Source organism: Macaca nemestrina, chromosome 19, assembly GCF_043159975.1.
Source record: "Macaca nemestrina isolate mMacNem1 chromosome 19, mMacNem.hap1, whole genome shotgun sequence".
Classification (NCBI taxonomy): domain Eukaryota; kingdom Metazoa; phylum Chordata; class Mammalia; order Primates; family Cercopithecidae; genus Macaca; species Macaca nemestrina.
Window position 1 is genome coordinate 71,830,624 of NC_092143.1, and position 26,148 is coordinate 71,856,771.

Consider the following 26,148-nt stretch of genomic DNA (forward strand, 5'->3'; position numbering starts at 1 on the left):
TATGTGTACTCAAGAGAAAGTTACACAATGGGGCTTGGGGTTTCTATGCTTATGGGTTTTTAACCAAAGGGTGGAATATTCATGAAAATTCCTGAAAAAGGTGGAGATTTCTTGGAACTGTGGTGTACCCATTTTTACACCAAATATCAGTGTTCTTGTGTATTAGTCTGTTTTCGCGTTGCTATAAAGAACTACCTGAGACTGGGTCATTTGTAAAGAAAAGAGGTGTAATTGGCTCACGGTTCTGCAAGCTGTACAGGAAGTGTGGCTGTGGAGGTCTCAGGAAACTTACAATCATGGCAGAAGATGAAGAGGAAGGAGGCACATCTTATATGGCAGGAGCAGGAGGAAGAAAGCAGGGAGGTGCTACACACTTTTAAACAACCAGATCTCATGAGAATTCACTCACTATAATGAGGCCAGCAGGGGGGAAGTCTGCCCTTGTGATCCAATCACCTCCCACCAGGCTCCCCCTCCAATACTGGGGATTACAATTTGACATGAGATTTGGGCAGGGACACAAATCTAAATGATATCATCTTGGAATGGTCATGGCACTTCCAAGCTCCCACTTGGTTTTCTGTTCCTGTCTTAATTTGCTTTGGATAATGGCCTCTAGCTTCATCTGTGTTGCTAAAAAGCACAAGATTTCATTCCTTTTTAAGGCTGCATAGTATTTCATGGTGTATATGTACCACACTTGCTTTATCCAGACCATTGTTTATGGGCATCCAGGTTGATTCCATGTCTTTGTTATCGTGAAAAGTGCTGTGGTGAACATGTGTGTGCATGTATCTTTATGGCAGAACAATTTATATTCCTTGGGGTATATGCACAGTAGTGGGATTGCTGGCTCAAATGGTAGTTCTGTTTTAAATTCTCTGAGAAATCTCCAAACCGCTTTTCACAGTGACTGGGTGTGTGATTGAGTCAGTCAATGAGTATAAAATGAGGTCCTAGGTGAAACCTAGGTCAAATCCAGTGTCATGTTGGGTCCAGTTGGTCTTTGCCAACTTGGTCCACACCCTGTTTTCCAAGGTCTTATCAACTCATAGCTTCTGCAGCTATTTCAACAATTTCCTTTGGCTTAGTCATGTGAAACTGCTGCCTGGAATTTTCTATTTTCCTGCAACCATTCTGTATTATTCTTGACTCAGAAGGAATTTATCAAATGTTATAACACAATCTATTCTTATTTCTCCTTAAGAAAACATCTATGTAACTTTTGAGGGGATCAAACATGGAAAAGCATATTCCATATAGCTGTTTGATTATATTTTAAAATATATTCTTATGATGCTCTTGAAACATTGAAGCAATGTATGAAAACATTCTTGAACCATTTTAGGTTGGGCGTACCTTATGAATTAAAAACAGCAGGTTCTATCTCTTGTTGATGAAGGGAGAAAATAGTCTTTCTTTGGAAGACAAAAATTTTTGTCCTGGAGAACATTTGGTTTCATAGGAAAGCTGTTGATGTCTCAGAAGAAACAGTTTATTTTCTCTCTCAGGATGAGGAAATTGCTTGAAAAATATTTTTTTATGATTCAGGAATAGGTGAATCTTTGTAGATTTAAAAGCCAGAGTATTCTATGGGAACATACATTTGCTTTAAAGTTTACACAACAGCAAGACGTCCTATAGACTTAATAATCTTTTCATTATTCTTGGGGCCAGAGAATATGTCGTTTCAAGGTTAGGTTGGTTTTCATTAAACAGGGGGAAGAACAGAGCTTTAGACTTTCTGTTTTGAGATGCCACAAGACTTTGCAATTATGACAATCGATAGTTTACAAGTCTTGTTTCTCATGTCACTCCATTAATTCTTCCTGAGCAGCACCATTGCCTATATCTATATCTATCTATCTATCTATCTATCTATCTATCTATCTATCTATCTATCTATCTATCTATTTTTTGAGATGGAGTCTCACACTGTCACCCAGGCTGGAGCGCAGTGGTGTGATCTTGGCTCACTGCAACCTCTGCCTCCAGGTTCAAGCAATTCTCCTGCCTCAGCCTCCTGAGTAGCTGGGATTACAGGTGTGCACCACCATGCCTGGCTAATTTTTGTATTTTTAGTAGAGACGGGGTTTCACCATGTTTTTCAGACTGGTCTTGAATTCCTGACCTCATGATCTGCCCACCTCGATCTCCCAAAGTGCTGGGATTACAAGCGTGAGCCACCATGCCCAGTCTATAATTCTTGACTATGTAATTTTCTGGCTTTTTTCTTACAGCTTGTCTAGGACACTGATGTGGGACAGTGAGGCAGCCATCATTGTAGGCAGCTCTAAACAGTTGGAGGATATCAAAGAAAAAGAAGACATGGTGTCTGCCCTGATGAATATTCACCTCTAGCTGGGAAGGCAGAATATACGCTCATGAAGGACATTTAAAGGCAAATCTATAAGGATATGTTTATCAGCATTTATACATTAACATCAAATAATTATAGCTACCATTTTCAAGTGATTATTATGTTCAGTACTAAAAACTTTACAAAACATGATGTAGGACATATTACTATCTCTGTTTTACAGATGAGGAAGCTGAGGCTCAGAGAGGTTACATGACCTCTCCAGGACCATCTAGCTAAGAAATGACAGAATTGAGATGGGACTCTGGTTCTGACCCCTAAGCCTGGTTTTGTGCCTGGTACTGCATCTCCACCAACAGCAACTGTGTCTGTCTCATCCACAGCCTTACATCAGCACCTTGCACAATGTTGGGCACAGAGTAGACACTCAAGGATGATTTAACAGATTCAGAACTGCTGAAGTACACAAAAGATGTACCCTGTCCTAAAGCTGTAAACTTGTCATTGAATTACTTTTTTTTTTTTTTTTCTGAAATAGCCTTTATATGGTTGGGTGCAAGATTTTTTTTTTTCTTAGAGTATATGGTTCTGTTTTTTCTGTTTAGCTTCTTTATTTTATGTTTTTATTATTTTGTTTGTGGAGATGGGGTCTCCCTGCATTGCCCAGGCTAGTCTCGAATTCCTGGGCTCAAATGATCCTCCCACCTTGGCCTCCCAAGAAGTTGGGATTACAGGCATGAGCCTGTAATCTACAACCCTGTAAATTACAGCCCAGTTTCTTGATTTATACCTGTCTTTAGCAAACTGTGAACAAATTTTGGACTTAGGGAGGGTAGTGTTTGGGTGGTACTGGCTGGAGCACCCCCAGCTCTGTGGACGTGCAGTGCCTGACTCTGCAGCCAGGAGCTTGGCTGCAGTGGGACTAGGAGTGCTATTCTCGGGATGACTGCCTTCCTCAGGGGCTCTAGCATGGAGGAAGAGAAAGGGGGGGCCCTTTTCCTCTGAGCCAGAGAGTTGCACTGCTTGTGACTTCCTAAGCACAGGCTGGGAAATGCGACTTATTATTCCTCATTAGAAGATCACTCTAATTTACAGTCCTTAGAATGAAGTTATGTGCATGCTGCACTTTTGAACTCATTACTGAGTATATTAGATCATATCGAAATGCTGTTCCTGCAGCAGGTGTACTGGTGGCTCAGAGCTCAGACAGAGCCTTGGGTATGAAATGTCAGTCTGGCAACATTATTGCCTCTTCTTCTTTTGTCATATTCCTCCCCAATTTGGAACATCTGTTCATGTTTGTTTATTGAGCCCTTGGGGCTCACTTATCCAAAATCACGCTTAACTTAATGAAATTGCCATTTTAAGGACAGTTTTCTGCCACCCTACTAAAGATGAATGACATATCATGAAAAAGAATGGGGGTGAGAGGCATCATGCCATTTTAGCCCTTTTCATTGGCTGCAGATGATTAGAGGACACAGACTGTACTTACAGAGGGAAAAATCAGCTTGGATGCTTGTGGGTTTTGGTGCTCCCTGTTGACAGGCTGGACTTTCAATGTAGTTTTAAACTCAACTTCTGGTAAGAGGAAGCCAGGACTAGAAAATGACAATGACAACAAGGTTGGAGAGTGCTGCTGCTGCTGGGGGTGGCGCATAGAGTGTACTAGTCTGTTACAACTGCCGTAACAGAGTCTTATATATCGGGTGACTTCAACAACGGAAATGCATCATCTCCAGTTCTGGAGGCCGGAAGTTGGAGACCGAGGTGTCCGCAAAGTGAGTTCCTTCTGAGAGCTGTGAGGGAGAATCTGTTCCACACTTCTATCCTAATTTCTGGTGGTTTGCTGGTAAGGAACCTCTGCGGTGTTCCTGGCCTTGTAGTTGCTGCACCCCAATCTTTACTTCCATTTTCACATGGCGTTCTCCCTGTGTGTGTATCCGTGTAGAAATTTCCTCTTCTTATAAGGACACCAGTCACATTAGGTTAGGGCCCATCCCAATGACCTCATTTTAACTTGATCTGCAAAGACCTTTCTCCAAATAATGGCACATTCTGAGGTGCTGCAGTTAGAACTCCAACATTCCTATTTTTGGTGCGGTGATAAATTTAACACATAATATGAGGGTAGGGAAAGGTAAAAGGAAACATTTTTTATAAGGGGAAAAAATTATAATGAGTGCCTACTCTCTGCCCATCACTGGGCTGAGTACTGTAAATATTGGAATGAAGTGCCTTCTGCAGACTTTGTTGACATTATTTCTGATGTCCAGCAATGTTGTTCTTCCGTCTCTGTTCTTACGTGGTTTGAAAACCGGCACAGACTTCCATTCTCCCTCCTTCCTTCTTCCTCCTTCCCTGGAACTGCAGATTCTCCTCCAGTGGCCTCTGCCAGCCACCCGTGCACGAGCAGTATTGGCCAGCAGTGTTTATATTCACTCAGCTGGGCAACTGGAGTTTATCAGTCATTATTTTTTTTTTCTTTCCAAAATAATTTCTCTAGCAGCTGATCAAACTCAACATAGAATATGTGGGGTTCACTTTTCTACCTCCCAGGGATAAATTGGCCATGATCCACAGTAAGCTTTCCCTGAAAAGGTTAGCATTTGCTGGTTAGCTCAACTTTGTGTACAAAGATAAGCTTAATAAAGGCTTTGCTAAGATTTGTTTGTTAATGCGTCCTCTAGAGATTTGTTGCCATTTATTTATTTATTAATAGAGTGACTTATTTGCATAGGGCAAGATACATAACACGATATAGAATTTATAAGATAGTCTAATATCAAGTGCAGTGTACGAATTCCTTCTGTAACACCTCTGCTAAGGCTATCTTGAATAATCCTTGAGATAGGCAGCTCACTACCTGAATAAGGAATTTATTTCCATAGGTAGGCATGTCAATTTCCAAAAGTAGAAAGTACTTTAAAAAATTGAACCAAAATTCACTTTGTAATTTATAATTTAACATGATAGAATGTCCACCCAATTGTCCTAGTTTTTCTAGGGGCACTAAAAAACTGAGATACCAAAAAATTCACCTTTTAAAAGTATACAATTCGGTGGTTTTTGGTTTATTTGTAAAGTTGTGCAACCATTACCACTGTCTATTTCATCTCCCTCAAAATACTGCACTCATTAGTAGTCACTCCTCATTCTCTCCTTCCTTCAACCTCTGAAAAACTACTTAATTCCTCTCTGTCTCTATGGATTTATCTATTCAGGACATTCATACAAATGGAATCATATATTATATGGCCTTTGGGTCTAGTTTCTTTTACTTAGCATGGCATTTCAAGGTTCATCCATGTTGTAGCATGTAGCATTCAGCATGTTCTTCATTACTTCATTGCAGCATATACTACATTTCTTTTTATGGGTGAATAATGTTCCATTGTATGGATATACATTGTTTATCCATTATCAAGTGATGAACATTTGGGTTGTTTCCACTTTTTGGCTATTATAAATAGTGTTGCTTTGAACATTTGTGTTCCACAAGTTTTTGTGTGAATATATATTTTCAATTGTCTTGGGTATATACCTAGAAATGGAATCACTGGGTCGCATGATAACTCTATGTTTAACTTTTTGAGAAACTACCAAATTTTTCCACAGCAGTGATGCCATTTTACATCCCCATGAGCCATGCCTAAGGGTTCTGATTTTTCCACATTCTTGACAACACTTGCTATTGTTCACCCTTTTAATCATAGCTATTGTAGTGAATATGAAATAGCTTCTTGTTATGGTTTTGATTTGCATTTCTATAATGGCTAATAATGTCAAGCATTATTTTATGTACTTATTGAACATTTGTAAATCTTTTTTGGAGAAATGTAATCATTCTAAATTTTCATTTTGAAAAACATTTCCTTGTTTATTCATTTAGTAAACATTTACTGAACATACATTTATATGTCAGGCATGTACTACACACCAGGGACACAGAGAGGCATGAAAGAAATTTCAGACTGAAAGGTGGAGTTGTCAGATATCTATCTGCATGAGGACTTCAACCTAAAGACAGATTGTCAAGGCCCATGAGGCCTCTTGTGAGAAAGGCCATCCTGAAAGCAAGAGGATGTCTACAACTCATTTGACTTCTGGTTAATTCTCCATGGATTTGGGTCCTCACTCAGAGGACAGGGAACCATAAAATATGCTTAGAATCATTTAACCAAAATTTCAGGGATGAGCCTACAGAAATACTGCCTCTGTAAAGCAAATGGCAATGAAGAGTTCAGTTCTTTTTACGTTTGGAGCTCATTGAACAAAGTCCAGAACAAATGCCGAGGCCTGAGCAGAAGGCCAGGCCAGCAGGAAGCTATAATTGGCCTGACTCATGGGTAAGGGCATGGGAATTGGCTCCTTTTGTGGATTCTAGAGGATTCTACAGGTGATTTGTGTGGTAGCTTCACTGAACAGTGCTGGTGCTGTTCACTGAAGCTACCACACAGATCCTCTGTAGAAAGGATCCATATTCTTTTCTTCTTTCTACTCTGTGGACTTCAGAGGCTTAGTTTCGTGTTTGTGGCCTCATGGTTTCAAGATGGCTGCCACAGCTCCAAGCATCATGAAGGGACTTATAAGCCACAGAAAATATTACTCCTTGAGCTGGGGCAGGATCACAAGAGAAGGAAAATGGTAGATAGCACAAGGTGACCAAGAAGACTAACTGAGCGTCCTGAGGGGACTCCTGAGCTAGGAAAAGTTTGAAGGAATTTGGAGGATCTCTGAAGAGAGTGTATGAACAGAGGCAGAGAAATACTAGTTTTGACTGATAATTTCAACCTACTTTTACTCCTACGCAGGTGTGGCTTGGGGAAGTATGGGTTACAGATGAATAAGACATGGTCCCTTCCGTAGACAATCATAGAGAACAGAGGGGGAAACAAAGAGCAATATACAATTTCAATGTGATGAGATAGTTACTAAGAGAGGTATAAATAAAGTGCCTATTAGTTGGTACCTTGAATATCTCCCTCTCTACACATGCCCAAGGTTATAGTCATGCCCCCAAAAGTGGCTCAGATAATTTATACAGACTCTTCTCATTCTCCATGTCAGATGTTGGTTCTCTCCTGGTTTCTCCCATTTCTATCCTATTGAGTTTTACCCAGATTTTATCTTTCTGTCTGGTTTCATGAAAGTGAAGTCTCATTTACATAGTTTATCTGATTTTTTGAATCTGGCCCCTCTAGTCTCTGGGGTGGTCCTGTCTACTGCAGCCCATGCCTTTCCTATTCTCCTGCCTGGCCTAGGATTTTGGGATACTTTGTGTATGCTAGTGTCCCTGGAGAGGAGAGTTTTAGGGGCTCCAAAAATGAAGAATTTTGAGCAAGAGTTTGAAGGGAATATTGGTTTTCTTCTTGTGGATATGGAATGAGAAGATAGAGAAACACAGAAGCTTGAAACAGTTTGGTATGTTTTAAAGAGCCTGAAAATACCTTGGGATAAGCATAAGGTACTTGCAGGAAAGTAACAGGATGGGGGTATAAAAAATGGACATGGGCCAAATTATGAATGGTTAAGAATATTGGGTTGTACTCTGAATGCCAACGGAGAGCACTGAAAGAGTTTTAGTAGGGGACCAATTAGGTCAAGTTTGTTTTTTAGAGGGCTCATGTTGGAAATGCCATGGAAGCTGTGCTGGGAGCCATGAGACTGGAGAGAGCTACTGCAGTGGTCCAGGGGAGAGACAATGGTGCCAAAGATGTGACATTAGAAATAGAAGAGGGGCTGGGCGCCGTGGCTTACGCCTATAATCCCAGCACTTTGGGAGGCTGAGGTGGGCTGATCAAGAGGTCAGGAGATCGAGACCATCTTGGCTAACATGGTGAAGCTCCCTCTCTACTAAAAATACAAAAAATTAGCCGGGCGTAGTGGTGGGTGCCTGTAGTCCCAGCTACTTGGGAGGCTGAGGCAGGAGAATGGCGTGAAATGAGGCAGAGCTTGCAGTGAGCCTAGACAGCGCCACTGCCCTCCAGCCTGGGTGACAGAGCAAGACTCTGTCTCAAAAAAAAAAAAAAAAAAAAAAAAAAAAAGAAAAAAAAGAAATGGAGAGAAGTATGGGGATGTGAGAAGCCCTAATAAAATAGAGCCATTGACAGTTGGGTGAATGGTGTAACTATATAAAGATAGATAGAGAATGTAGGAGGAGGAATTTTGTGGCAAAGTGGGCAGAACATTTTGTTCTCTTGTCTATACTGCATTAAAAACCTTCAGATGTTTGAATTAGCCATCATAATTCTTCTTGTCTTTTATTACACAGTATAAAAATAATTCATCCATTCCCTTCAGATATGTCTATATTTATGTTCCTCCTCATTTTAGTTGCTACTGGCACTTGACTTTTCCATGTGCCTCCCAAAATGCAAGACCCTGACCTGAGAAAACCCTACTAAATAGGGTTGGGTCAAGGGACAACAGAGTGGGACTACTATTCTCCATGGTACCTCAGTGATATATTATTTATGTGCTACATAAATTTGTAGACCAAGAATTTTTCTCCCATTTTAGAAGCCTCGCCAAAGTTTTCTGGCCAACTGCAACGCCTGAGGTCATTTCCTCATTCCTTTAAAGTTGAGAAGCACAGCAGTCAGGATGTCCTCAGCTAACAGTGACTCAAACCATAAGGACATTTATTGTCTATTTAATAAGAAGTCTGGAGAAATGCAATTTCAGGCTTGTTTGGTGAATAAATGATGTCATCAAGATCCAGGTTCTTTTCTTCTCTCTATTGTGTTATCCTCAGAGGATGAGTTTCATGTTTGTGCTCTCATGGTTTCAAGATGGCTGCCACAGCCCCAAGCATCAGGCTCTCACATAAAAGTATCTGCAGCAGGAATGAAGGGAGTAGGAGCAAAAAGAACCCCCTCTTTGTGTGCCTTTCTTCTTTCAGGGACGAAAGTCCTTCCCAGAAGGGCCCAGAAGACTTTTCTTTGCCTCATTGGCCAATCACTGGGCCAAATGGATTGGGATTGCTATGGTTGGCCTAGACCAATGAAAAGTCATTGCCTGGAAAATGAAATATTGTTGCCTAAACAAAATCATTGTTTTATTACCTAGGAAAGAAGTTCATGACTGAGTAATAGGTAATCAGTGTCTTCCCACAGGAAACCAAAGAAATGTTTGATTAAATACATAAACAGCATGGATGAGTTTGAATTTAGAGTGGTCTTAAATCTCTATATCTGTCAATTAATCAATCTACATCTATCTATCTATTTATCGCTGTATCTAATGACCTGCTTTCTAGTTCTTCTAGCTTAAATCCATATAAATCTATTATCATCTAACTTACAGTTAATCATCTTATCCAGAAACATTATAGAGAATTTGTCAAACACTTTTATTAAAAAAGAAGATGAGAATAATTTGCCATTATATTATTAGGTGACCTAGCAGTGGTTTGGGGAATCACCACACATTAATTTTTGTGTGTCTACTGTTTCATAAACTAGCCTAAATTTTTTCTGGTCTTTCTGAGATCCATCCTTTCTCCCTTTTTGGTAAATCAGGACAGTGACACTGAAAAAAAAAAATTATTCCCCAAAAGATAGCTTCAGTGGTTCAGAGATAAAATCTGGGCGTTCTTTCATCCTCTTTGGATGGAATTTGTTTGGTCCTCAAGGATTGGACTCACTTAATATGACCTGATTCTGTTTTACTTTCATGTTTACTTCGAGATGAGTTGTTTGATCATCCCCCATCTTGTCCCAGCTAGACTCTCTCTATCTCTTCCTCTCTTTCCCCCAACACATACATAAATACGAAGTAAGAATTGTGTGCAGTAGCTCTTGATGTTGCCTGTTAATATTTACCATTCCTTTCTAAGTGATAGACCTATCTTCACCTTGTTCCTCTGGCTTCAGAAGAACATTTTTTTCTAGCCTTGGTGCACTTTCCATGAATGTGCCTTTCTGCCTGATTGCCATGATCTATGCCACATGGAAAGAAGACTCAAAAGGGTTAAAATGGGTAGATTTCCTAACCAGGGGATGGCAGCATGTGAGTCAAAAGACTTCCTGGGCCGGGTGCAGTGGCTCATGCCTATCATACCAGCACTTTGGGAGGTTGAGGCAAGAGGATTGCTTGAGGCCAGGAGTTTGAGATTAGCCTGGCCAATATGGCAAAACCCCATCTCTACAAAAAATACAAAAATTAGCCAGGCTTGCTGGCGGAAGGCTGAGGCATGAGACTCAACTGAACCCGGTCGAGGGTTGAGGTTGCAGTGAGCCACTATCGTCCCACTGCACTCCAGCCTGGGTGACAGAAACAAGACTCCGTCCAAGAAAAAGAAAAAAAAAAAAAAAAAAAAAAAAAGACTTCCTGACCCTGTTAGGTACAAGTCTTTGTTTGAAATATTTCCTTTGATGTCCATGTAAAAATCATTGTTAAGTCTGTGCAGTTTAAAATAATAACTGTAATCACATTCTAAAATTTTGTGTCATGCAAACTTCTATTCATGCTGAGTTGAAGAAATGACATCGTCATGCTTATTTTTATTTTGAAACACCTGTTGTTTTTCCTTAAAATGGTAACTTTGTAGACATCAGATTCAGGATAGTTTTTACCTCTGGGTGGGGGCGGGGTGGAGGTGGGGATGAGAGAGAAAGGTACAAGGAACTCTCCAGTTACATAGGTAATGTTTTGTTTCTTAAGGAAGATGGCAGCTTAGGAACAGAAAACCACACATCGCATGCTCTCACTTATAAGTGGTGAGAACACATGGACCCAAAGAGAGATACAGCAAACAGTGAGGCCTACTTGAGGATGGAGGGTGGGAGGAGGGAGAGGACCAGAAAAAATAACTATTGAGGCCAGGCATGGTGGCTCACCCCTGTAATCCCAGCACTTTGGGAGGCCAAGGTGGGCAGATCACCTGAAGTTAGGAGTTCAAGACCAGCCTGGCCAAACATGGTGAAACCCTGTTTGTACTAAAAATACAAAAATTAGCTGGGCGTGGTGGTGGGCGCCTGTAATCCCAGCCACTCGGGAAGCTGAGGCAGGAGAATCACTTGAATCCAGGAGGCGGAGTTTGCAGTGAGCTGAGATTGTGCCACTGCACTCCAGCCTGGGTGACAGAGTGAGAGTTCGTCTCAAACAAACAAACAAAAACCTCCAAAAAATAACTATTGAGTACTAGGCTTAGTACCTGGGTGGCGAAATAATCTGTACGACAAACATCTGTGACACAAGTTTACCTGTTTAACAAACCTGCACATGTGCCCCTGAACCTAAAATAAAAGTTAAAATTTTAAATTTAACTTTTAAGATAACCTAAAAACCCTAAAATAAAAATAAGGGCTCTTTTTAGATCTAAAGAAAGAGCCCTTAGATTGGATTTGCCAGATTTGTCTATTTTATTGGTTATCTCAAATAAACAACCCTTGGAATTAAAAAACAAGTGCCAGCTTAATGTTAATTGTGCTAGACTTTATAACTTTTTATGCCTATTTAATATCGCATAATTTAGCATGAGTATTTCTCTACACATACAAACTTTGAAAAATAAACGGCATAAATTGGCTGAGCAATTTTATTTATTTTATTTTATTTTTTTATTATACTTTGTGTTCTAGGGTACATGTGCACAATGTGCAGGTTTGTTACGTATGTATATATGTGCCATGTTGGTGTGCTGCACCCATTAACTCATCATTTACATTAGGTATCTCTCCTAATGTTATCCTTCCCCTCTCCCCCCACCCCACAACAGGCCCCAGTGTGTGATGTTCCCCTTCCTGTTCCAGGTGATCTCATTGCTCAATTCCCACCTATGAGTGAGAACATACGGTGTTTGGTTTTCTGTTCTTGTGTTAGTTTGCTGAGAATGATGGCTTCCAGCTTCATCCATGTCCCTACAAAGGACATGAACTCATTCTTTTTTACGGCTGCATAGTATTCTGTGGTGTATATGTGCCACATTTTCTTAATCCAGTCTATCATTGTTGGACATTTGGGTTGGTTCCAAGTCTTTGCTATTGAGAATAGTGCCGCAATAAACATATGTGTGCATGTGTCTTTATAGCGGCATGATTATAATCCTTTGGGTATATACCCAGCAATGGGATGGCTGGGTCAAATGGTATTTCGAGTTCTAGATCCTTGAGGAATCACCACACTGTCCTCCACAATGGTTGAACTAGTTTACAGTCCCACCAGCAGTGTAAAAGTGTTCCTTTTTAAAACTTTAAAAAAGTTTTAATCAAGAAATCCTGAAAGATTCCTGCATTTTAAATTGACCTATTCATTCAACAAACACTGAGCACTTACTGTGCTTTGTGATGGAGCTATAAAGAGCGTTAATATGTGGCTCCAGGCCCCAGCAGATCTCCCCTTACAGTAGAGTAAATAAACACGTAAACATATGGATAAACTAGATAATACTATGACCAGTGATACAACAGTTATTTAAAAATGGGCTATGATCGTTAAAGTTGCATGTGAGTCACACGTACAGCTAAGTATGTTAGGGCAGTCACAGATGGCTTCACAAAAAGAGTCTCTAAGCCTCCCTTTTCCTTAATTATTTCTAAAGCATGCTTCCAGGGAGCCTCACTCTGTATTGGGAGTTTATGGGAACTATTTATTCTGAGGCCCCAGTGGTTGATGGGAGAGGAGATCTTAAATAGCACAGGTGGCTGGTCTTGTTTTCATGCTGACTGTGTTCCTCTGAGGCTTTTTCTTTTTCTTTTTTTGATATATCCTTTTGTAAATTTCTCTCTTGTCCAAGACCGATGGATGCTTTACCTTAAGGAGGAGGCCTTTATTCAAGTCACACCGGTAGACTGAGAGGACAGTAGCTGTTGACCTGGATCATGTGAAGAGGGAATATCAGCTTCAGTGATTGATTTCTGCCTTGCCTCATTTCTATGTTTTCTCCTTTAGTTCAGAAATACAGAGAAGGGATAGAGGGTAGAGGAAAAGGAAAATCAATTCAGGGGTTCAGTTACACTTATCATGCAATTTGGACATGACTTGCCTCCAAAACATCGTCTGAGCATTTTCACTGGAGGAGGTAACACTTGGGTGTGTTATAAATTGAATTTGGTTGGTGCTGATGAAAGACCTGGCTTAGAATCTTGGTGTTAGGTTTGTTCCTCAGTGGCAGAGCTGGCCAAAGGGCAGCAGTGAAAGGATAAGTTAAATGAGAAGAGTGCCCTTGGCCTGAGGTCCCAAGGACCTAATGAATGTCTTATGTATCTTCACAGTTGGGGATTGCATTACAAAATTCACTTACAAGAAGGTAGGGATAGGCACAGGAGCTGATCACAGGCTGAATTAAAAAAAATTCACTCTTGCTTTCCCAACATTATTTGTGTGTTTCCTTTAATTTTCATTAGACTGTTGGTACTTGTCTGCCTTCCTACCACCAGCAACATTACTCATTCCTTTCTCAGCAATCTCCAGGTTAGAGAACAGTTTGGGGACCTCATTAAATCTCCAAGATTTAAGAATTTGAGATGCTTGACTAGAATAGTCTTGGAAAAGGAAAGTTGATGGTAATTCAAAACTTTTCCACTGCATAATACTCAGGGCTGATATCTCATTCCTGGAGAGTATTACAAATATTCCTTAGCTTCTGTTTTTCTTGACCTACTACTAATTTTCCCAAGAAGAACTATCAAGACTGTTTATTGTAATCGACATTGTGTGACTGCCATGGAAACAACAAGTGATCATTCTTAACAATTTTAATTTGGTAGGTAGACACCATTTCCCCTTTAACATTGCTGAAATCTGAGCAGAAGTTCCAAATAATACCTTCACAGTTAAAGAGAAATAAAATTTAAGATGCAAATATGTAGGTATTTCAGCAAAAGGAATCATGAGAAAAACATGCTTCATTACTTTTCTATTTATCTATCTATTTATTTATCTGGAGCTCAGAGGAGAGGTCCGGCGGGGTCATGTCAAGTTGTTGATGTACAGATTGCTATTAAAGCCATATTTTGGTGAGATATGGGCTGGGGTTGATGAACTAGCTAATGCAATTTAGCTCAACATGGTCACATGGAAGTTTATACAATTTTAGCATTGGATGGAAACTTAGAAGTTACCTTTAAAGATTTGCTTCAATAATAAAATAATTTTTTATTATTTCCAATATAATACACTTATTATTAAAATTTTTTGGAAAGCTAGCCATATCTTGTCCTTCCTTGTTTTTGTAAACACATGAGAAAAAGTAGAACTCAGGAGATGAAAGTAGCTCTTCTTTAGCAGCAGAGTTCAGATAACAACTCTAAATGCCCTAATTATAATTATTTTATATCATGGTTATAAGTTGTTTTTAAGCTAGGAGTTTTTTTGACATGGAGGGGTAAGATCTTGGATAACAGAGAACCTTTCTATTATTATTATTTTAATTATGAACAGGACCATTTCTTAACAAAGGATCATTAACAGCAGGACAGTGTAGGCCCTGAGTGTCATTAGAAGTTTAGCACAGAGTCATCCTTTTATCTTCCCCTCTCTTCTCCTGTAAAGTTACCTAATTTCCCTAATACCATTCCGATATGGAGAGGGCCAGGTCACACTGGGAGATTTCTGCTATTTCAGACAAATTTGTAGTTTCATATCTAGGTGAATTACTTATATGCATTCATGTACTTCTACAGTTGGAAAAGAGCAATGTTTTCTACCTTGGTGCCATTTCAGGGAAACAAGAGTTAAAGACAATAGTTTCCTTGCTCTTCCCTAGAAATCAAAAGGATCCAGAGCACCTAAATGAGCTGCTGACCAGCCTAAGTAATAGGAGCGTACCTGGCAGGAAAGAATGAATTGAGAAGATAGACAAGAGTTCTTCTGTGCTTTTTGTTTTCCTGGGACAGTCAAGGTGGGAGCTCTTAGAGCAAGGAACTTCCAGAAATCACAAGCAATGATCTGACCTCGAGTATTGCTGCTGAAACCAGGGAACAACCTGGTCATGGAAAAGGCTAGCTCACTGGAAGTGTAATTAATCTTTCTGGCAGTTTCTTGCTTTCAAAACAAGAATGAATCAGGGATTTTATCTGAGGTTAGTAGTGAGTCATTTTTAAAGAAAAAGTCTAATCAAACTCTGGACTTCTGGGGCCACCTTGGAAGATGGGATTCTGACCTCTTATAGTAAGTTGTTTCTCATCAATATTCATATCTAATGAGGAGAAACTATGATCAGTTCAATTATATTTTTGCTTATCTATTAACAGATAATGATGCATGCAATTTAGATTGTAAATGAATTGGCATTTATCAAGTACCATTCCAGGGAGAGAACTTATCTGACAGACACAAGTATCTCTGGTGCCTGTATTTTGGTGCATATCATAGGTTGGGTTCCCTGTGAAGCAGACACTGAGATGAAGATGAACATTCAGGGTTCATTAGGGAGTGCCCTTGTGACCAACATCTGTAGAAGGAAGGCAGGATCCTTGGGTGGTGGGAGAAATTGAGCCATGAGACACAGTTTCAATAGAGGTCTCAGCCAACTCTCTGGGGAGACCTAAAGCTGAGATGACCCTTTGAAGTTGTCCTGAGTTGGGCCAGAGCCCAGGCATTGTACTCCCATGTCAATCAGTTATTGGATGCTGGCCATGATAGGATGGGGGTGTGACCTTAGGTGAGGCAGTTCTCTTCAGCCAAGGTAGTCCACATCAGAGCCTGATAGCTGAGAGCTTCTGCCTTCAGCACTCTCAGAAGGTGAGAGTGAGTCCTTTGTTCCTGGTGGAGGACTGGGGAGCATATCGCAGTGACCAACAAGGTCCATTCCTTGGGCTATGTCTTAGTCCATTTCATTGCAATAAAAGAATACCTGACTGGGTAATTTGTAAAGAAAAGACGTTTATGGCCGGGCGCGGTGGCTCAAGCCTGTAATCCCAGCACTTTGGGAGGCCGAGACGGGCGGATCACGAGGTCAGGAGATCCAGACCATCCTGGCTAACACAGTGAAACCCCGTCTCTACTGAAAAATACAAAAAACTAGCCGGGCGAGGTGGCGGGCGCCTGTAGTCCCAGCTATTGGGGAGGCTGAGGCAGGAGAATGGCGTAAACCCGGGAGGCGGAGCTTGCAGTGAGCTGAGATCCGGCCACTGCACTCCAGCCTGGGCGACAGAGCGAGACTCCATCTCAAAAAAAAAAAAAAAAAAAAAAAAGAAAAGACGTTTATATGGCTCACAGTTCTGCAGGCTGTATGCGAAGCATGGCACCAGCATCTGTTTCTGGTGAGGACCTCAGGAAGCTTCCAATCATGTTGGAAGGGAAAGGGGAGTTGGCGAGTCACATGGAGAGAGAGGAAGAAAGAGGAGAGAGGTGTCATGCTTTTTCAAATGACCAACTCTTGAGTGAACGAATAGAGAAAGAACTCACTCATTACCATGGGAATGGCACCATGCCATTCATGAGGGATCTGCTCCCATGATCCAAACACCTCCCACAAGACCCCACCTCCAACACTGAAGATGAATTTCAACGTGAGATTTGGAGGGGACAAACATTCAAACTATATCAGGCTATTTTGATCCACTTCTTTGTATAAGTTCTAGAAGCAGACACTCTAAGATTCCAGGGGGCCTCTCTCTCTCTTGCAAATGTAGAAGAAAAAGGTAATTGGAAAAACTATAGTCCCTGCATTTGTAGCTGGTCTTGGGGCACAACTGACACTCACACTCACTCTCCTCTACTCTTCGTTCTAGATTTACACCACCCTTAGTTAACACCTCGGCTGGTCTCAAAGGCTGACTTGTTGGTGTGACCCAGATCTTCCTTCCTGAAGGATCTAAGCCCTTGGTCATCATGTCTTCCTCTGGCTGAGGTTCCTGCACTTTTCCATTTACCATCAAAATAGGGCCAAGGAGGAACCAAGCAGCACTCAAGTGGATCATCCAAGTGTCAAACATATTCCTCCCTCCTTATGATATAATAGCAGCCCTACATCCTCCTAATCATCAGGGCCAATTGCTCCTACTGAGATGATGGTGCTTTTTTGTGCCTGTTGGTCCCTTGGTGTGAGAAGCCTAAAGTGCCCAGGTTGAAGCTGTAGCTTATCATTCAATGAGACTTTTGTTGTGTCCCCTGGAGAAAGCATTTCCTCTTTGGGTGCCAGGATCTTTAAAACCACAGAGCCCCAAGTTGTGGGGGCAGGAAGCACAAAAAGCCCCAAGTGAGACCCTTGGAACAATGGTACTTGGAACTCCTGCTTTTACTCCTTGGTTCTCAGACCTATATATTCTGCCTGCTGGGGACATAGTAGGTAGACTATATATCTGTAAACATTACTTATTTAAAACACACACTGCACCCTGGAGGATAGCCCCCTATCCTTGCAAGGTAATATTTGTGAGTTGGCAATTCCACTGTTCTTTCAACAGACGGTTCCACCATTTCATCAGCCTGTCAGCTTCTAGGTGTTACAGCATTTTATATGAAAAGTAGATTTTGTGGTTGTTGCCCTCTCCTACAGCTCTTTTCCTGTAATATGCATACCTTAGTTGGATGCAATATTATGTGGGATACTTTGCCAGTGGATCAAATACTCAATAGGCCTTTGGACAGTAGTGCTAGATGGAGCCCTGTGGTGGGAAAGGCAAGCCCCAGACCCAGAATAGATATCTATTCCTGTGAGGATGAGTAACTGCTCCTTCTATGGAGGGAGGGGTCCCATGTAGTCAGCTTATCAACTTTGGGTGGTTGGCCCCTTAATGGATGGTGCCAGACTGGGGACTCAGCATTGGCTTCTGCTGTTGGCAGGTTAGACATTCAGCAGTTTCAGCAGCTAGATTACTCTTGGTAAGTGAAAATTCACTCTGTTGAGCTCATGCATAGCCTCCATCCCTGCCAATATGGCCATTCTTTTCATGTGTCCATAATGTCTGCCATGGGTGGCTATTGATAGAGGCTGACTGAGTCATTCTGTCTATTTGGTTATTTAGTGCCTCTTCTGTGATGAATGACCTCTGATGGGCATAGACATGTGATGTAAAGACCTTCATACTTTGTCCCATCCTGTATATCCATCCACATGACTCTACCTAGACCTCCCGATCTTCCCCTCTTCCTTCTTCCAGGCTCCAGACTAATCAGACAAGCCATTTACTATCGTCCATGAGTCCATGCATAGTCTATCCTTGGGACACTTCTCTTCTTACAAAGTAGCTGACCATGTCCACCACCCAAAGCTCTGCTTGTGGAAGGATCTTCCCTTGCCACTGTATTTCAAGGCAATTCCCGAGCAAGTTGTAGTGCAGCCATCGTCCATTTTTGTCTTTCAGTCATATATTGAACTCACCCATTTATGAACCAAGCTAGGCTTTTTCTTCTCCTATTAGCTGGTCAAAAGAAATTGTACATGTGAGCACAGGTGTGTGCTGAGGGACAGACTCTGGTGCAACAGTGGTGGATGACTTGTGGTCTGGTCTACTTGCTTGTACAGCTTGGTCGTGCTCTCTGGTGCAACTGTGTTTAATCCTGCAAGTACCATTTTCATGTTACAGTGAATTACTGCTGGACCTGTCCAACCCATGTCTTGATGATTCAGACATATCCAGGTCACAAGGGGGCAGTTCTGACTGCCTGATCACTTGGTATCCCATGATCAGGCACTCCATCTCCACCAGTGCTCAGTAACATGCTAACAATCATTTTCCAAAAGGTGCATAATTAATTTTGTGACAGGTGGCATGCCCCAGAGCCCTATGGATCTGTGTTATGATTCTTCCACTGATACTGGCCATAAGATGCACATGGCATCTTTGCTGACCACTGAGGTATCTATTACCATAGGGTCTGCTGGAATATATGACCCAAAAGACAGATTGCTTGACCTCCAGCCTAGACCTTCTGTATATCCCTTTCCTGCTCCAATCCCGGTGAAAAGCTGACAGCTCTTCCTGCTCTGGACTTTCACTAAAAGTTGGAAACTTCGTAGACGTGTTGAAGCAATATTCCCAGGTATGGAATATGCTGCCCTCAGAACCCAGAGAAACTGATCAGGCCTGATGCGCTTCTTCTTTATGGGGGAGATGCAAGTTATCGTATTTGTCCCTTACTTTGGAGATGACGTCCTTCCTTGTCTGCCCCAGTCCACTAAACATGTAAAATTTTTACTGATATGTTGGGGTCCTGAGTCATTGGAGGGCATATTTCCCATACTTGAGAGTTCATGTGTTTTACCATGGCCTCCGGTGTACCTGCTGTATCTTGTTATCTGCTCTGGTTTGAACAGTGTTATCAATAGAGTGGGTCAGTGCCATGCTATCTCAGAAGTCCAGTCAGTCAGGTTTGTTAGCTTATGCTATGGCAGAGGGGAGGGTGGGAGAATTAACATAATTCTGGAGCATGGCTGTAAGTTTTTACTGTTTTTTATTTCAGGTGAATGCAGACTGTTTCTGATCTTTTTTCTAGTAGGAATGGAAAAAATGCCAGATTAATGGCCACATCCTTATGTGCCTGAAGCCGCTCTAGCAAAGATTTCACTTGTGGCGCAGTAGCTGCAATTGAGGCTATTACTTGGATGAATTTATGGTAATCCACGTAATTTTTGTGGGATACTTGTAGTTTTTGCAGGAACCAGAATGGTCAGTTAAATGCTGCTGCTGATGAAGTGGTAATCCTCATCACCCTTCATCTTTCAGTTCTTTCAGTATGGCACGAATCTCTGCCATTATCCTGAGGAGTCTTATTTTTGATTTTCTGTCTTGGTGGTAGTGGGAGCTTGCAGTTTCAGAGGTAACCTCTTGGCCTTCCACACTGCCCTAAGTCTCACTCCACAGGCCAAGGAGCAAATGTAGGGGTTCTGCTGACTAGCAAGGGCGTCCGTTGCAGTAATGCATCTGACGACCAGGAAAATGACACCAGGTGGGTCAGTGAACCAACTGTGCTCACAATGAACTGGACCTGGGTCAGGGTTCCATTTATCACTGGCTTCTATGGGGGGTTCATGATGATACCTCAGTTTTCTGGATTTCTGTGTCAACCTCATAGGATGCTGCAGGAAGGTGGTTGTGTGCCTTAGGTGAATTACTTTTTTCAGCTAAAGCAAATCCCTGTAGGGGCTACTAGCTGAGGGTATTCTCTTTGCAGCAACCCAGGATGGGGGAAGTAATTTCATGATTCCTGAAGGGGGATCTGGGCAGTGCATCACAGTGTTCCCACTACATCCGCTCCCCCTCCATCTCCACCATCAATATTCTCCTTCTGTATTCTGCTCGGGGTGTATGCAGAGTAGTTAGTGAGGCTTAGCTTTGGAGCCCCTCACTTGCATGGGCTGCTTCCCAGACTTTGAACCTAATTTTGTATTCTTTTTCTTGAAAAGAGCCCCCAAATGTAGATGCTTTACAAAACTCAATTCTTCCCCTGATTCTGCTTTATATCCTTTCAGTTTGAGAAGGGGAAGATAAAAGAGATTGACATTTGAGTGCCTACCCTGTTCTAAGCACCAGTCTTGGTGTTTTGCTTGTATTGTATTGTTTAAGTTTGGGAATGTTATTTGGATTTCTCCAGAGTTCACAATCTTTGACTTCTCTGGTGCATATGCTTTTCCTTTTGCCTGGAAGGTCCCTCCTCATTTTGCTTGTATTTGGAAGTCTTTCTCATTCTTTCGTATTTAACTCAAATACTGTCTTCTCTGTGAGTCCTTCTTCATCCCTAAAAAAGAGCTGGGTGTGTCTCATGGCACCTTGTGGGTGTCCCTCACTAAGCTCTGCTCTCGGGTCACGATTGCTGTTTACACCTGTGCCTCCCTTGCTCCTTGTTGAGTTCTGAAGTGGCAGATTTCGTGCTGTTCACTCTTGTGTCCTCAGGATCTAGCACAGCTCATATTATAAAGTGGCAGCGCATTCAATATCAGTTGACTGCTTGAAATGGCATTGATTCTCCAGTCCAGAAAAAAATGTCTCGAGAGCATCAAATTCCCTTTCTTTTGAGGTCTGAGCTCATGAAGTAACCTTTGATAAAGAAGCTTGATTTCCTAGTTTCTTGATAACTGGGTGAAGATGTTTTCAGAGAAAAGAAACAGGGGTGTTCTGGAGTTAGGGGGTATATTTTCACTGCAAAATGACAAATCAGCATTCCAGTTTGTCAGTCAGATTCTTGAGAATATTTTAGCCAGAGTTAGCCCTTCAGAACTGGAATGTTTCTAAGTTAATAGATAGGATTGTATTTTAAAAGCTAAAAGCTATAGAATCTGGTCTCTATATGGTGTATTACCAATATATATCTTCATTAAGATTTTTTATTCGAAAATGGGATCATCTTATGTATTCTAGTTTATAAATTTCATAACAATCAATAAACAAACATTTATAGCATCATTCTTGTTTTGTCAACAGTATTGCATTAAATAAATATGCCTGAATTTATTTGATCAATCTGCTTAATTTTTAAAGGCTCTTTCTACTTTGTGCTATTAAAACATATATCACCTTTATGCATATATAAGTATATGTATTTATATGTATGTATCTTTGCCCATATATCTATTTACTTCAGATACATTTCTTAAAGTGGAATTGTTTGGTTAAAGGATGTAACTATTTTTAAAGACATATATGTATATATGTTTGCATATTTATTTTGCTACTTTGGCAGAGAATGTCATGCCTCTCATCTGTAATGGAGATTTGTTGCTAGGAAGCAGGTGCTCCCAGCTCCCCTCAGTGGGCCTGTGTGCCTGATTCTCACCCACTGGACTCAGAGCAGTAAGTGTGTCACTTCCTGGACAAGGTTGTTGAAATGTAGGTGTGCCTTTTCAATGGCCTTCCTCTTCTCTGGTCTCTCAGTTGAGTGCCAAATTACGGGGTAGCACTGGAAGCCACACTCAAGGTGGTGGAGGCTGTCAGTCAGGCTCTACCATCCTCTCTGTCAATGAGAGGATGAGGGACGCCTACCACCAATCAGGATTGTCCCCCTTGGACCCTAGGTAACTGAGAAATAACTTACTGTGTTAAGCTCCTGATATTAGGGGTTCATCTGTTAGAACAGCCAGTGCTTCTCATCAACTATAGCTAGCTTGTCCTCCAAGAGGGTTGCTCCTCCACCAACAGCTTAAGAAGATCCTATCCTTGTTCCCTTCAGTCTCACCAATACTTTTGTAGCACTTAAAAATTGGCAGCTTCATAGCCAATGAGTGGTACATCTCAATATTATTTGTAACTTCAAAAATTCCTGGAAGGCCAAAAAAAAAAAAAAAAAAAAAATCTAAGTTTTAAAAGTTCTTTTACATGTATATTTATGAAGACTTGAAATACTATCTTTAAGCCAAAAAAATCTAGGCTGAATGAGCCTGAAGTAAGAGAATAACTTCAATATAGTTCACTTGGGGCTGCCAACAGTTTCTCATGGTGTTGTGAGCCAATCTGATGGGGTGTGTATAAATAGAAAAAAAAAAACCTTAACGGAAGTTGTTCAATTGTTTTAATGAGTTTTGAATCCACTGGATTAAGCGAAAATTCATCTGATTTAATTGAGTGACTCTAATTGGTAAAGAGAAATGAATCAAATAGGCTATGCAGTGCAGTTATTCAAGGTTCATTTTATTTTTTTCTAATTTACTTCTGATGGTTTACTCTTCTTCCTTGGTGCTCTGTGGGCAGATTCTAAAAATAGTCTAGTATTTATGGAAATATACTACAACAGATTTAGGGACTGATCTGTGTATTTGGATTTGTTTTTATGCTTCTAAACCAAGGGTTATTTTGTTCTTTGAGTTAGATTATTGAACACAAAAATAGCCTATGATAAATCATCATGTCTGTTGTTAAAAACCTAAGTTTATAAGAGGATGAGGTCGTCTGCAGAGGTAATAGGAGGGAAAGGAGAAAGTCTGGAGGAAGAATCAGACTAACTTGGAAGAAGCAATGAGTTTCTGCCTGATGGAAGGCACAATTCTCCCATCTGGGCCGTGTGGGTCTAAAACCAGGCCCATCTTCATGGTGGTAACTGGTAAGGCAGCCAGATGGATCTCAAAGGGATGGCTGCATGGTGCATAGTAGAGGGCTTGACCTCAGGCATGGGGTTTCTAGCCTTCCATTTATCTTCCTACCTCTGGCAGAGCATAGAAGTCACAAGAATTTTCTGGATCTGAGAGAACATGTAAATCTGGGACAGTGGGTATCTCAGCAATAATTTATGAAGACAGATGACCTTGACATGACCCTGGAGAGATGGGCATCCTCACTAAGCTGCAGGATGGGGACTGAGCCAGAAATTAAGTTTGTTTATTAAAACCTGGACTATGGTGCACACCTGAGTCAGCGGACAGAGATTAATGTCCATTCTAACTGCATTTCCTGGGGCCAAACATCTCAGATCGTTATGTGCTTATGAGGAGTCATAGTTTTATTTAATTGCATTTGTTCATTTACTATAATTTGATAATATTTCCTATGAGCACACATTTAAATAATTATTCAACTAAAACGATGTTTTCAGAGTTAGTCTGGCAAAGGGGCTTTGGAATCAGAAGACTCCAGTTATATGTGATCCCTCAGCACATGATTCAGATTTGAATTTCATCATGACTCGGCAGAAATCAGAGCAGATTTATTATGCCTATTTAACTCTGAGTAGAGTTATGTGCAGAACATATTTCTTAAAGACATGGAAAGGAGTTCAAAGTGCCATTGAGCTTCAGTCATAGGATGCTGGATCTCAAATTTTAGAAGACCCTGGAGTTTCTCCCTGAATCTTTGTATAGGAGTATATGAAATTTCAGTCATTGTATTCAGCTTCAAGTTATTATACTTTGAAGGGGAGAAGTAAGAGGGATGTTCCTGGGGACAGGAATTGTGCTGGCCCTGGCTTGGCTGAAGCCTGGATTCTGGAAGGCCGAATGTCTTATGATAATGGACCTTCCCACCAAATCATCTTCTCTAGCTAGTTCGATTTGAGACATGGAGTCACATGGGTGATGACTGGGCTCTCACAGTGGTTTTTGAGTTCCTGCCTTCTTTCCTGTGTAGCTGATTTTGATAGGTATTTGGGAACTGATTCTACTAATGCAGATCATGTTACTAGGTGGGAAAAACCAATCACTGGTGTGTTCCCCATTAATAGTCTGCAACATTTTCAGAGTCATGGCTGTTGTCAACATTGTCTGTGGGTGAGAGTGGCTAAAACCCCGATGTGATTCCAGTTATTAGGAGTGCAATTTATGGGAGTAATGTGAATATGTTGTATTGAGTTTGTAAGCTCGGATGTCTGCCAAAATGTCTGGAATGCCTAAATTTGATTAGACCAACTGTGTTGGGGTGTTCTGAGGCGTGACAACATCACGTGCTAGGGTGCGCCAACTTTCAAGCTAAGGAGACACAGGAGGATGCCCATAAAGTGATTACCAAAAGGGAAGCCCTCAGTCAGCTCTACCTGCTTCACTGAGAAACAGACTTGCGAGGACAAGATGCTGCCACTCAGAAACGGACCTGGAGCCAGGCATGCCGTCTTTTTGCCTGGATGCTTCGGCCTCAACGCTCCAACCTTGATGTAGGAGGAACCTATTCCTGGATGCCCAAGGACTTGTACGATCAATTCTATGCCTATTCCTGTAAGATTGGTTGGCCGTAGAAGGGTAAAAAATGTTTCCAAACAGGGTAAAAAATAGGAATGGTGGGCAGCGTGAATGGGGATAAAATACCGGTATTTGTTAAGAATTTATATGTCAATAAACCGTGTGTTCGAGTATTCAGTTACAGTGTCTCTCATCCTTTGCAGCTTAATCCATTGTACATAATACCAGACCATTCTGATTATGGCTGCATGGAAACCCACCTTAACTGAGGTCTTTTTCACCTCCTGGACGACCTCTATGTGGGCTCTGCTGCTGCAGCAGCTTCTGCCAGGTCAGGGTAATACCAAGGGGCTTGAAGTCCTGCTTCAGTTCATCTGGAGACTATTTTTCTTGCATGAATTGCATTTCTTTTGCATAAACAACCACACAGTGACTGCAGAGGTGTTAACCACCTTCCACACCGGTTCTGCCTGGCTGGGCTAGTTGCAGCACACACCCCAGGCTGCACAGAATGTCAACTTGTTGGCGTAATTTGCAAGGAGATCAGCGTATCTAACCTCTATTTTCTGAGTCCTGAAAGGCCACTCCTAAAGCAGGCATGGGTCTGTTTGGTAGTTCCCCTTTGTGCAGGGGAATTCTGTTAATCACCATTGTGAAGGGAGAGGAGAGTTACTTAATAATGTCTCCATCCTCTCTTTGCATACATCTGCTGTGAAATTAAGGATTTTAAACTGACCTGGGGAACTGGGTTGATGTGGAGCAGCCCTGAGCTCTACTCTGATCCTTGAACCATGTATTTGTTTTTTAAACAAGCTTCAGTCCAGGAGTTTGAGACTATTATGGGCAACACAGTTGAAACTCCATCGCTACAAAAAAATTAGCTGCGCATGGTGGCATGCACCTGTAGTCTCAGCTACTCAGAAGGCTGTGGTGGGAGGATTGCTTGAGCCTGGAAGGTTGAGGCTACAGTGAGCCATGTTCATGCCACTGCACTCCAGCCTGGGTGGCAGAGCAAGGTCTTGTTTCAAAAAAAAAAAAAAAAAATCAGTCTTGTATCTGACCCTAAACCAGAATGTTAATATTGGGTCTTTACAGGGACCTCTGTGTTTTCTACATTCTGAAACAGGTATTCATTCATAATTTTTAAAAATATGTCTCAGCAGATAATACCACAAAGCAGATGATCCAATAATACTTCAGACCCTAGCTCTTTCAGAGGGTTTTGCAGGAAGCTGATTAGTGAGAGTGAAGCCCTTATTTCCGTTATAACAGATGTGGTGAGATGCCTGGGTAGGCAGCAATCCCTGTCCTAATAGGAATAGGAAGTGGTAGGTGTGGG

General features: G+C 41.4%; 2 long non-coding RNA genes across 2 annotated transcripts in view; one reads left to right on the forward strand and one right to left on the reverse strand.

The window, feature by feature from the left end:
• The window catches only part of LOC105464598 (uncharacterized), a 33,327-nt gene extending 29,434 nt beyond the window's left edge, over positions 1-3,893 (reverse strand). Inside the window, exon 1 of the long non-coding RNA XR_011617053.1 lies at positions 3,816-3,893. This is a non-coding gene — a long non-coding RNA (uncharacterized lncRNA). The remainder of the gene's footprint in view (positions 1-3,815) is intronic.
• Positions 1-26,148, forward strand: part of LOC105464603 (uncharacterized) — an 87,285-nt gene that overhangs the window by 19,823 nt on the left and 41,314 nt on the right. The window lies entirely within an intron of this gene.